Consider the following 9,455-nt stretch of genomic DNA (forward strand, 5'->3'; position numbering starts at 1 on the left):
GGTCAATTGACTTCATTCAAAATGACAGTATTGGGTCCCAATATCAGTGCAACAAACAGTATCAATTCCTATTTGGTTAAAGACTGAATGTAAAAAGCAAAACTTAAGATTTTTAGACAAAATCATAGGAAGATGTCTTTAAGGCTACAATACAGAGAAGAACTTCTCGTACAAGATGTAAAACACACAAATCATACCGAAAAGGATTGATGAATTCAACTACATTACAAGTTAGAATGTCTACCCAACAAAAGAAACCATTAAAAAAAAAAAAAGGACAATTCACAGACTGGGAGAAGATATTATATAACATATAACGAATAAATAATTAATATCCTGAAAATATAAAGATCTCTTGACACAATCCAACAGTTCTGTATGTGTGATATGTTTTACAACATAAGCATAAGACTGAGATTTTTTACTGGATAAATCTATATATTTAAAATCTATACATTTCTATTTGTATAGATTTAAAATAAGATGCAGCTAAAGAGAGAATTAGCAGAATTAGTTGAATGGTAAAGTAGAAATGAAGAAATTATCTGAGATACAGCTCAGATATCCAGAGCTAGAAACTATGAAAGAGAAATAAAGAGGCATAGAAGAAACAGGAAGTTCTAGGAAGTATATAATCAGAGTTCCAGAAAGAAAAGACTAAGGCAGAGGAAATATTTGAAGAGATAATAACTAAGGCTTCCCCCAAATTTATCAACAGTGGCACCCACACTGGAGAACAATTTGTGAATACGTACTAAAGTTGAGTGGGTTCATTTCCCAACAATCCAGCAATCTTACCCCTAGGTACGTATATACCATCAATAATGTCTTGCACATATGTACAAGATGATATGTACAAGAATATTCATGATGTTAGTGTTTATAATTGGAAAATACTGAAAATATTCATCAATACGAGAGAAGATAGATTATATGTCCACATATTAGAATACAAATTAATAAACATATGTCAACACAAATAAATCTTGCAAAGATTTTGAGGGATAAAACCAAGGTCAAGAAAGCCCATGATACAACGTCATTTATTTAAAATGTACAAATGGGTAATACAATAAATATCACTCAGAGATGAATACAAATGTATTCGAAGTATAAAGAAATGCTCAGAAATACATAAACACCAAACTCAGGATGGCGATTTTTTGCAGGCAGAGTGAGGAGAGACAGAGTTATGATCGGAAAAAGGGCAAATAGGGGTCTTTAATTGTGTCGATAATGTTCTCTTTCTTAAGGGAGAAGGCTCACAAGTTCTTTACATCACTTTTTATAGCCTTTTTTATGGCTGAAATATTCCAAAATATACTTTTAAGCAGCTAAAATGCCTTTGAGAGATAACTGAGGATGTCCAAGAATCGGGGCTGTTTCAACTGAAATGTGAATATAATCGTTTCTGGAGACATTTAACGATTCATAAAATACAGTTTATCCACATGTTACTCTTGACTCTCCATCCTCCTTTCTCCCCAGAAGACACTGAATTTCCTCCGGGCGGCCGATATCATATGTTTTCATGGCACGTACGTTCCCCTTTCTCTCAACGTTCGCCGTGTCCTCAGCGTATCAACATCCCCAAGCCGCTGCTGTCTTTGACGACTAAATAAGAAACTCCTGTCACTTACACCTGCTGTGAACGTCTTGCCTCCCCTCTCACCAGGAGTTCTTGGAGGAGCACCTTCTACTTCCTGTCTCCAGCGCATGGCTTCTACTCGCTCTGCAAACCACTCCTCTCTGGTCCCTGTCCGCTTTGCTGAAAGAGCTCACACTTGGGTTACAACAGTCACTTGAAAGTCAACTCCGGGGTAACTTTTCGGTTTAACAGACCCCGGCTGCCCCTGACGCTGCTGATCTCCGCTGGCCCCCTGAAGTTCTTTTGTCCCCTTGGTTCTGAGATCCTGATCCTTGTCCTCCTCACACCTCTTACTCCTCTTCTGTTTTCTTCATAGTCTCTGGGTTAGCACGTTTTTTATAAGTCAGGTGAGCGAACGCGTGTGGGTGCACTTCTGAACTCTCTGGTCTGTTCCGTTCCTCAGTTTGCCTCTCCTTGCGCCAAAACCACACGATCTTAGTTGCTATACCTTCATAATTGACCTTAATATCGAATAATACAAGAGCTCCAGACCTGTTTCTCTTCAAGATTGTCTTGGCTATTATAAGGCTCTTAGAAGTCTTTTGTTTCCCCCTAGATCTGTCCCCAAAATTCGGGGGAAATTTTTGAAATTCTAAAGTCTGAGAATATCTTAGTTATTCTTAGTCATGTGAAGGATTAATTTCGGGGACAGCTTCTTCAGAAACTTATCATCCCCACCACACGTGCTTAGGCTCCCATTTTCTATGCACTTATAATCAGTGCACATCTTTCCCTAGAGATATTTTGGGGAATAATAGCAATTGTTTATGTGTTCATCATAATTATTTTTACTCGCTATCTCCCGCAACCCCTACGCATTAGGTATTATTATCCCATTTGATAGATCAGAAGACTGAGACCAAGGAAAGCGAACCTACTTGCCTTTCACACAACTGATAACGTTTTAAGTTTGGCATTCAAATCTGTCTGATGCCAAAGCCTGGTTTTATTTTGTTTTTCTTTCACTCTTTACTCCTCATCTTCTAATGACACAATAGACTAATCACAGAATTGAAACTGAGGTTGTTCGAGATTTGATGCTTACCTATAGTTTCTGCACTGGAGACCACATGACACTCAACATCCGCAAAGAAGGGCTCACTACGCTTTCTTATTCTAAATATAAATATTGCTCTATGTCTGAATTACTTATTGTTGAGTAACAAATCCCCCCTCGCTGACCCCCAGAGCATATTGACATCAAACAACCAGTATGTCATCAGGTTGGAGAATTCCGTGGGTCGGGGCTCAGCAGGAAGGGTTCATTTCTGCTCCACGGCTGTGGGGCCTCAGCTGGGGAATAAGAGATGGCTGGAGGCTTCTTCATTGATATGCCTGGTGCCTGATCAGACTCACAAAGGCTGGGTTCAGCTGGGGCTATCAGGCAGAGCACCCTGATGGGGCCTCTCCATATAGTGTGTGGCCGCGGGGTTCCAGGAGAGGGAGCACGTCAAGAGAGCAGGCATTCCCGGAGCAAAAGGAGGACACTGCAGGACCCTTCTGCTCTAGCCTCCAAGGTGCCCCAGCAGCACCAACATCGTCCTCCATTAGCCAACGCAATCGAGGCAGATCAGATGCGAGGGGCAGGAACACACAGCCCGCCTCTCAGCGGTAGGAGTCTCAACAAGTCTGGGGCCATATCTTAAAACCACCGAGGTTTATGAAAATATCAAGACTTATATCATGTTTTTGATATCTGAACCCCTGATTCTCTCCTTACGGCTAGTATCGGATCTGGGAGTGATGCCTTCACAGTATCCATAGTTAGATATATTCTGCAGGAGACATGCGACTTTTCAATGGGTTCCCATCACCCTTCGCGACAGGAGGATGTGGGGTGGTATTAGAAGCAAATTCTAAATCTCCCATTCCTCTCTTCTGGAATTTTCCCATTGCCGTGAACCATGAAAAAAAACAACAACAAAAAAACATGGCACCACGTGGTACCCAAGAAATGTAACAGGGAGCTTTTCCCCGGCTCAAGAAATTTTATATTAAATGAGGATAATAAGAAATATATGGAGAGATACTTAAATGATATTAAATAAACATGTTAATATTTCATTTGAAGAGTAATAGGGTACATTTACTGAGTACTTAACTTACCACTTGTCAGCACGGTGCTCAGAGCTTCTTTGATCTTTCACGATTCTACGCCCTTTCACTCAAAGCGTGGTCCTCAGACGGGCGGCATTAACGTCACCTGGGTGCCTGTTAAAAATGCAGAACTTTGGGCCCCAGCCCAGACCTCCTGAATCAGAATCTGCATTTTTAACAAGACCCCCGGGTGGCTCATGTGCCCATGAGCGCTTTAACACACTGCTTTATGAAGTAGGCACCATTACCATCTGCCCGCAGAAACTTGCCGAAGGTGCACAGTGTGGGGCTTGGCAGAGCCAGAATCCAGATCCAGGCCTCATGGGTTCCAAAGCCCCCCACGCTCCTGACAACGACTCCAAAATGCCTCCCAGTAATTCTCAGCACCATTTCAGCCAGGGCTTTGCCACATGGACAACTGTCGTCTGTTTACGGGGAGGTTGTGAAAGTCTTCCACGGTTCTGAAAAAAGAGGCTCAGGAACAGGTTTCTCCACCAAAGCAGCGCTGCTCCGTCCTTGCCCAAATTGTTTAGCCCTCTGTTTCCCCTGAAGGATTGAAGAGTTCCTTAAGAGATGGGGGCCATTGCCCTGTCTGTTTTCACTGCTCCAGAAATTAACACAGAAGCTGGCAAGTAACACATGATCTGCTCCTTACGGGCTCGTTCATGAATCAACAATAGACCTGTTTGTTCAAGTGATCTGCATAGGTTGTGGACAGTTAACTGGAAGCTGATGTGATTTTGCAATAAGAGAAGGTGCACGGCTTTTCCCTGGCGTTTGTTACAAGTCCAGGATTTCAGCTGCAGAAAACCAAGGCACGGAGCTGTGCTTGGCTTGTCAGTGCGGCTTATCTCTCCATGCAGGCAGCCCCCAACCTCAGCCAAGCAATGGAACTTTCTGAGAAACGTTCTTTCGTTCCCGGCTCTGGAGCACAACTCCTCTGTGGCTATAATTAAACCCCACCTGATTTAGGAAGATCACGATCTGTGAAATGCCAGCGGGCTTGGGCCGCAGATCTCTGTGGTCCCTCCATTTCTTTTCTTTCTTTCTTTCTTTCTTTCTTTCTTTCTTTCTTTCTTTCTTTCTTTTCTTTCTTTCTTTCTTTCTTTCTTTCTTTCTTTCTTTCTTTCTTTCTTTCTTCTTTCTACTCTATTATATCTCATCTCTTCCTATTGAGAAATCTAAGGAGAGGGCATGGACACGGAGTAATGGTGAGGTTTGAGCCACCCGATGCCCCGGTTTGCCCAGGACAGACTCTGTTTATGTTTGGTAGTTATCAACAACATCCTCTTTCACTGTCAAAAACGTCTCTGTTTGGATGATAGATTAGATGGTCACCCTAGTCACTGGGGCCTCGTGATGCCCTGAAGTTACCTCAGGCCAGAACAGGGCCAGTCCCTCACACAGGGATCTGCTTTCTGAACTGGCAAGTCATCCATCGTGGGCAATTTCTGGAAGAATGGTCTTCCCGTCACCTGCTGCAGTCTGCCGCGGAACTGCCGGGGCCCCACCTTGGTCCTACTCAGTCAGAAGCAGGAGCTTCCTTTCCCCCAGGGCCTTAGTCCCCAGGACACATCCTCCCAACACTGGGCACCCAGAATCCTTAGTTTTCAGTCTCAAGGCCTCCAGCTTCCCAGCACCCCTCAGCAGTGGCCTGAAAACACCACCCTTCTTCTGCGCCCCGCAGTGCTATTATTAGGTGGTCGCGTCAGAGACTAGAATTGCGATCCCCGGCGGCCCTTTGATCCCCCCAACGGAGGAGAGAATCGCCGGAAGGGACAGCCCAGCCTGAAGTTAGATAGTCCGGTTCTCTTTTCTCTGGACTCCGGGGGACTGCAGGCCAGCAGGAAGGAGCTGAGCTATTCTTAGCCAAGGTGTGGGAGCCTGGCAGGAGCTTCAGGCACTGCCCCAAGGGTCAGAGACAGGAACTGGCCACCCACTTTGGCTGCTTCCCCCCCCCCTTTCCTTTGGCTGCCCCTCACACAAGGAAATGACCACCACTCTCCCCTAACCCAGCAGCAACTATGGCTCAGACTTGGCCACCCCCTCGGTCCCCTCAGCAGCAAGCTTGTCTCGGCCTCCCTCGGACGGGTCAGTGTGTGGGTACAGTTAGAGATGGGAGAACGGTCTCAGTTCCTTCATGGAACCCTATCACTCCACAGATGCCAAGGCTGAGCTCCAGAGCGGGGGAGAGATTTGTCCAGGCCCACCTGGATACTCAGGGTCTGACCCAGAGCTCTAACCAGTGCCGGGCTGGGACACAAGCTATGGTTGGGCTGAGATTTCCAAGTGCCAGGCAGAAGGCATGGGCTATCGGTGACAACATCCTGCTAAGTCCTCAGAAAAATGGGAAAAAAAAAATAGGACAAGATCACCAATTGTGCTTTTGTATAAAGGGTATTCTTTTGAGTTTATGCTCTTATGAACTTGAGGTTGGAAGAAAACGGCCTGATTTTTATGAAAACGACTGTGCTAGCATACGACAATCCCATGTCAGTCCCTAACATGAAAACATCTCTTACCGATGTGTGAACTAAAAATATATATGTGAACCAATCAAGCAGAGAATACTGACCAGAAAATAAAGCCACGGTTCATTCATTCATTCAGTAAATATCCAGAGGGTCCGCTGCTGGCCTGCGTTGTGCCAGGGCACAACATACACATGGCTTCGGCCCTCATGTTGCTTACAGCCAGATGGGGATGACAAGGGACAAACAAGTAAACACGTGACTGCGAAATGTGATGCGTGCTACAAATGAGCCTTTGAGAGGAGGGTGCTGTAAGAGAGAACAGAAGGGACCCGGTGGGGGGACTTAGTTTCCATCAGGTGTTCAGGGAAGACTAGAAGTTGAGGAACCATTTTAGAGACAGCAATGAGGCAAGAGGAGCGAGCGGTCAAAGGGACAGCTCCAGTAGCGATGTGAGGTTGGAAGAGCCCTTGGCAAGCTTCAGGGACCTGAGACAGCCGGTGTTGGGCAGAGTGGGCCAGGGGGCCCGATTCGGAGAGGAGGCAGGCAGGGTGGAGGCCGGCCCCTTCAGATCCGATTGGTCCCCGTGAGGGGTTTAGCTTTTCTTGTAGAGCAAAGGGAAGTCATTGAAACATTTTCAGCAGGGGGATGAAATGGCTCAGTTTTAATTTTAAACGTATTATCTCTGCCTGCTGTGTGAAGAATGAATGAATAGGGGAAACACAAGAATGGTCAGAGGGAGATCAGATTGGAGGCCACTTGTATTCCAAGCGAGAAATGCGGGAGATACAGAGAAGTAATAGACTTTCCTCAAGATTATGTTCTACTTGTAAGCAAACACACACACACACACACACACACACACACACACACACGCGCGCGCACACACACACACACACACACACACACACAATGAGTCAGATTATTTGGCACATTCAATACAGTCATATGTTTGGACACAGGGTTTTAGAGACAAGAGTTGAGAACACTCCAGGACCGGCCCTCTCCCTCTTCAGTTCTAATCCTCTGGCTTTGCTGTGGGGTCTTCAGATGGTCCTGTGCTCACTCCTCTAGGTCAGTACCTCCTCAGAGGAATCCGCCAGGCCCTGTCCCTGCTGTCCCCAACCGGTCCTCCCCAAGCTCCCCAGTTTGGATAGGGCCATCTCTAGAGAAAACCCACATCTGGGAAGCAGCTGCCTGGCCACTCTCACCAAATCATCATCTAATCCAGTTGAAGCTGGAGTGCAGTGAAGGCGTGGAAAACTAGGAAAAACATGAAGGCTGTCCAAGATGGGATCTGGGTAGAGTGTCAGGGGTACCACCCCATCTTTGGAGACATGCCTCCAGGGTAGCCCTGGGGACTTCAAGTGGCCTTTGTGCCTTCCTCTGATCCCTGCGAAACCAGATGTGTCCCACAGCTGTGTACCATCTGCTACCCTCCACCCCAGAGGAAGCTACAGTTGGGGGGTTAAAGAAGTGAGGGGAAGACAGTGACTCTTCTTTGGCTCTGGAGGGTGAGTTATAGGAATGAGTCTAGACTTCCCACGAAGTAGGCAAATGGCCTGGAATCCATCTGCACCGTGGCTCCCCCAAAACTCTCTCCTGGCATGGAAAACAAATTGAAAGGAACCTCAGTGTCCTGGGGCTTTCAAACTCCTTTCCTACTAAGCTGTTCGTAGACTCCAGCTTAGAGACCTCCTCTCTCCTGTTGACTCTACTGCTTGCCCCTCTTCCTTCCTCCACACCCCAAGCACTTGCACCCCAAGTTTCCAAACGCAGATCATTAGAAGTCCCGCAGCATCTAGTCAGGCTGACATGCAAACCTCCCCAAAGGAAGAGAACTGTACTCCCATCCAGTAGATGATGTGATCAGCCCCCCTCCCTGAGCGCAGAAGCTTGGTGCGGCCCAGACATATGGATCTTTTTAGAGACTCATGCAATTTGGCAACCCCGTTTCACACCCTCCAAGGCCTGCTGCTCTGACATTGCTCTGCTGGGAGTGCACCGGGAGAGGGAATGCACAGCTCTTTTCAGGCCCTTGTATTCTTGTTCTTCCCTGGTCGTTTCTCCTGGCAACTCTCTACTCAATCTGGAAAACAAAAAGTGTTTCTCTCCTGGTTCAATCTTTGGCTGAAAACAGAAAGGAGCTGAGAGAGACGGAGAGAGAGAGGGAGAGAGAGAGAGAGAAGGAAAAGAGAAAGAGAGAGAGAAGGGACGAGGGAGGGAGAGAGAGAGAGAGATGAAAAAAAGGAAGAACACAGAACTATACCAGTCAGTCTCCTAAGACAAAGACTAGGAGCTCCTCAAGCAGCTACACACTCTGCCTTGCTCCTCCTTCTCCTCTTCTCCATCTCAAGTCACTCCAGGGAGGGCTATTTGCATCCCCCAAGTCTGTGTGGCTGGTGCTGCTGGATTGTGCAGTGCACAGCCTGAACACTGTCTACTTTGACCCTGCCTCCTCCATCAGGTAATCCATCCCGAGCCCCCAGATGAGTACATTCTGCCTTGCTCTAGATGCTCCAAAATGATGAAAAATGCTTCTGTGGAGACCAAAAGATGTCTCTGAACCTTGGCAGGTTCACACTTGCCCCCCCCTTTTCCCCCAGCCAGACACACAGGAGGCTGGCATGTCTCGGAGGGAAGGGAACTTTCTTGCTGCCCCTGGAAGAAAGAACGACTTCTCTGCTCAGAAAGCAGCAGCCAGAACTGCCAAGGAGAGTATTCTGGCACTCAGAGATCATCTTCCAGCATGAGACGTCTGGTGACCCCCAGCTGGGGCATCTGCAAATTTTGAACCCTCAAGGGTGAGGAGGCCATCTTGGATGAAGAGGCTAAACTAGGAGGGTCCCCAAAATTCACAGCAATTGGGTAGTCATTGAGCCATTCTCCCACCCTCTGCCTCCAAAGTGGTCTCTTCCAGGCCCCAGGCCCAACTCAGAAGATGAGAAGTGAGAGAAGTGAGAAGTGAGGAATGCTTTGCCTTTTTCTTCCCGAACCAGGCCTGCACCAACCACCTTATTTTGTTCTTGATGGTTTCAAGACAGAAAAGGCCTCTATACAAAGCGTAAGAGTCAATAGCTTGGGACAGATGTTTCCTCTCCAGCCACATTTTCCTGCCCCGAGTTAAAAATAGCTACCCTCTTTGCTTTGGCTTCTGTAAGATGTATGTTATTAATGCTCTCCATTTGGATTTCCAGAGACGAAGATTGATGGGCCCCTGGATTTTCAAGCCTATTGGC

General features: G+C 46.6%; 1 long non-coding RNA gene across 1 annotated transcript; it reads right to left on the reverse strand.

Moving 5' to 3' along the window:
- Positions 1 to 1,029: 1,029 nt before the first annotated feature.
- On the reverse strand, positions 1,030 to 5,018 carry LOC131495497 (uncharacterized). Its single transcript, XR_009253986.1, has 2 exons — positions 3,755 to 5,018; positions 1,030 to 2,381 (listed from the first exon to the last, which is right to left on the reverse strand). It is a non-coding gene; the product is annotated as an uncharacterized LOC131495497 (long non-coding RNA).
- Between the last annotated feature and the right edge of the window lie 4,437 nt (positions 5,019 to 9,455).

The sequence above is a fragment of the Neofelis nebulosa genome, chromosome 15, assembly GCF_028018385.1.
Source record: "Neofelis nebulosa isolate mNeoNeb1 chromosome 15, mNeoNeb1.pri, whole genome shotgun sequence".
Classification (NCBI taxonomy): domain Eukaryota; kingdom Metazoa; phylum Chordata; class Mammalia; order Carnivora; family Felidae; genus Neofelis; species Neofelis nebulosa.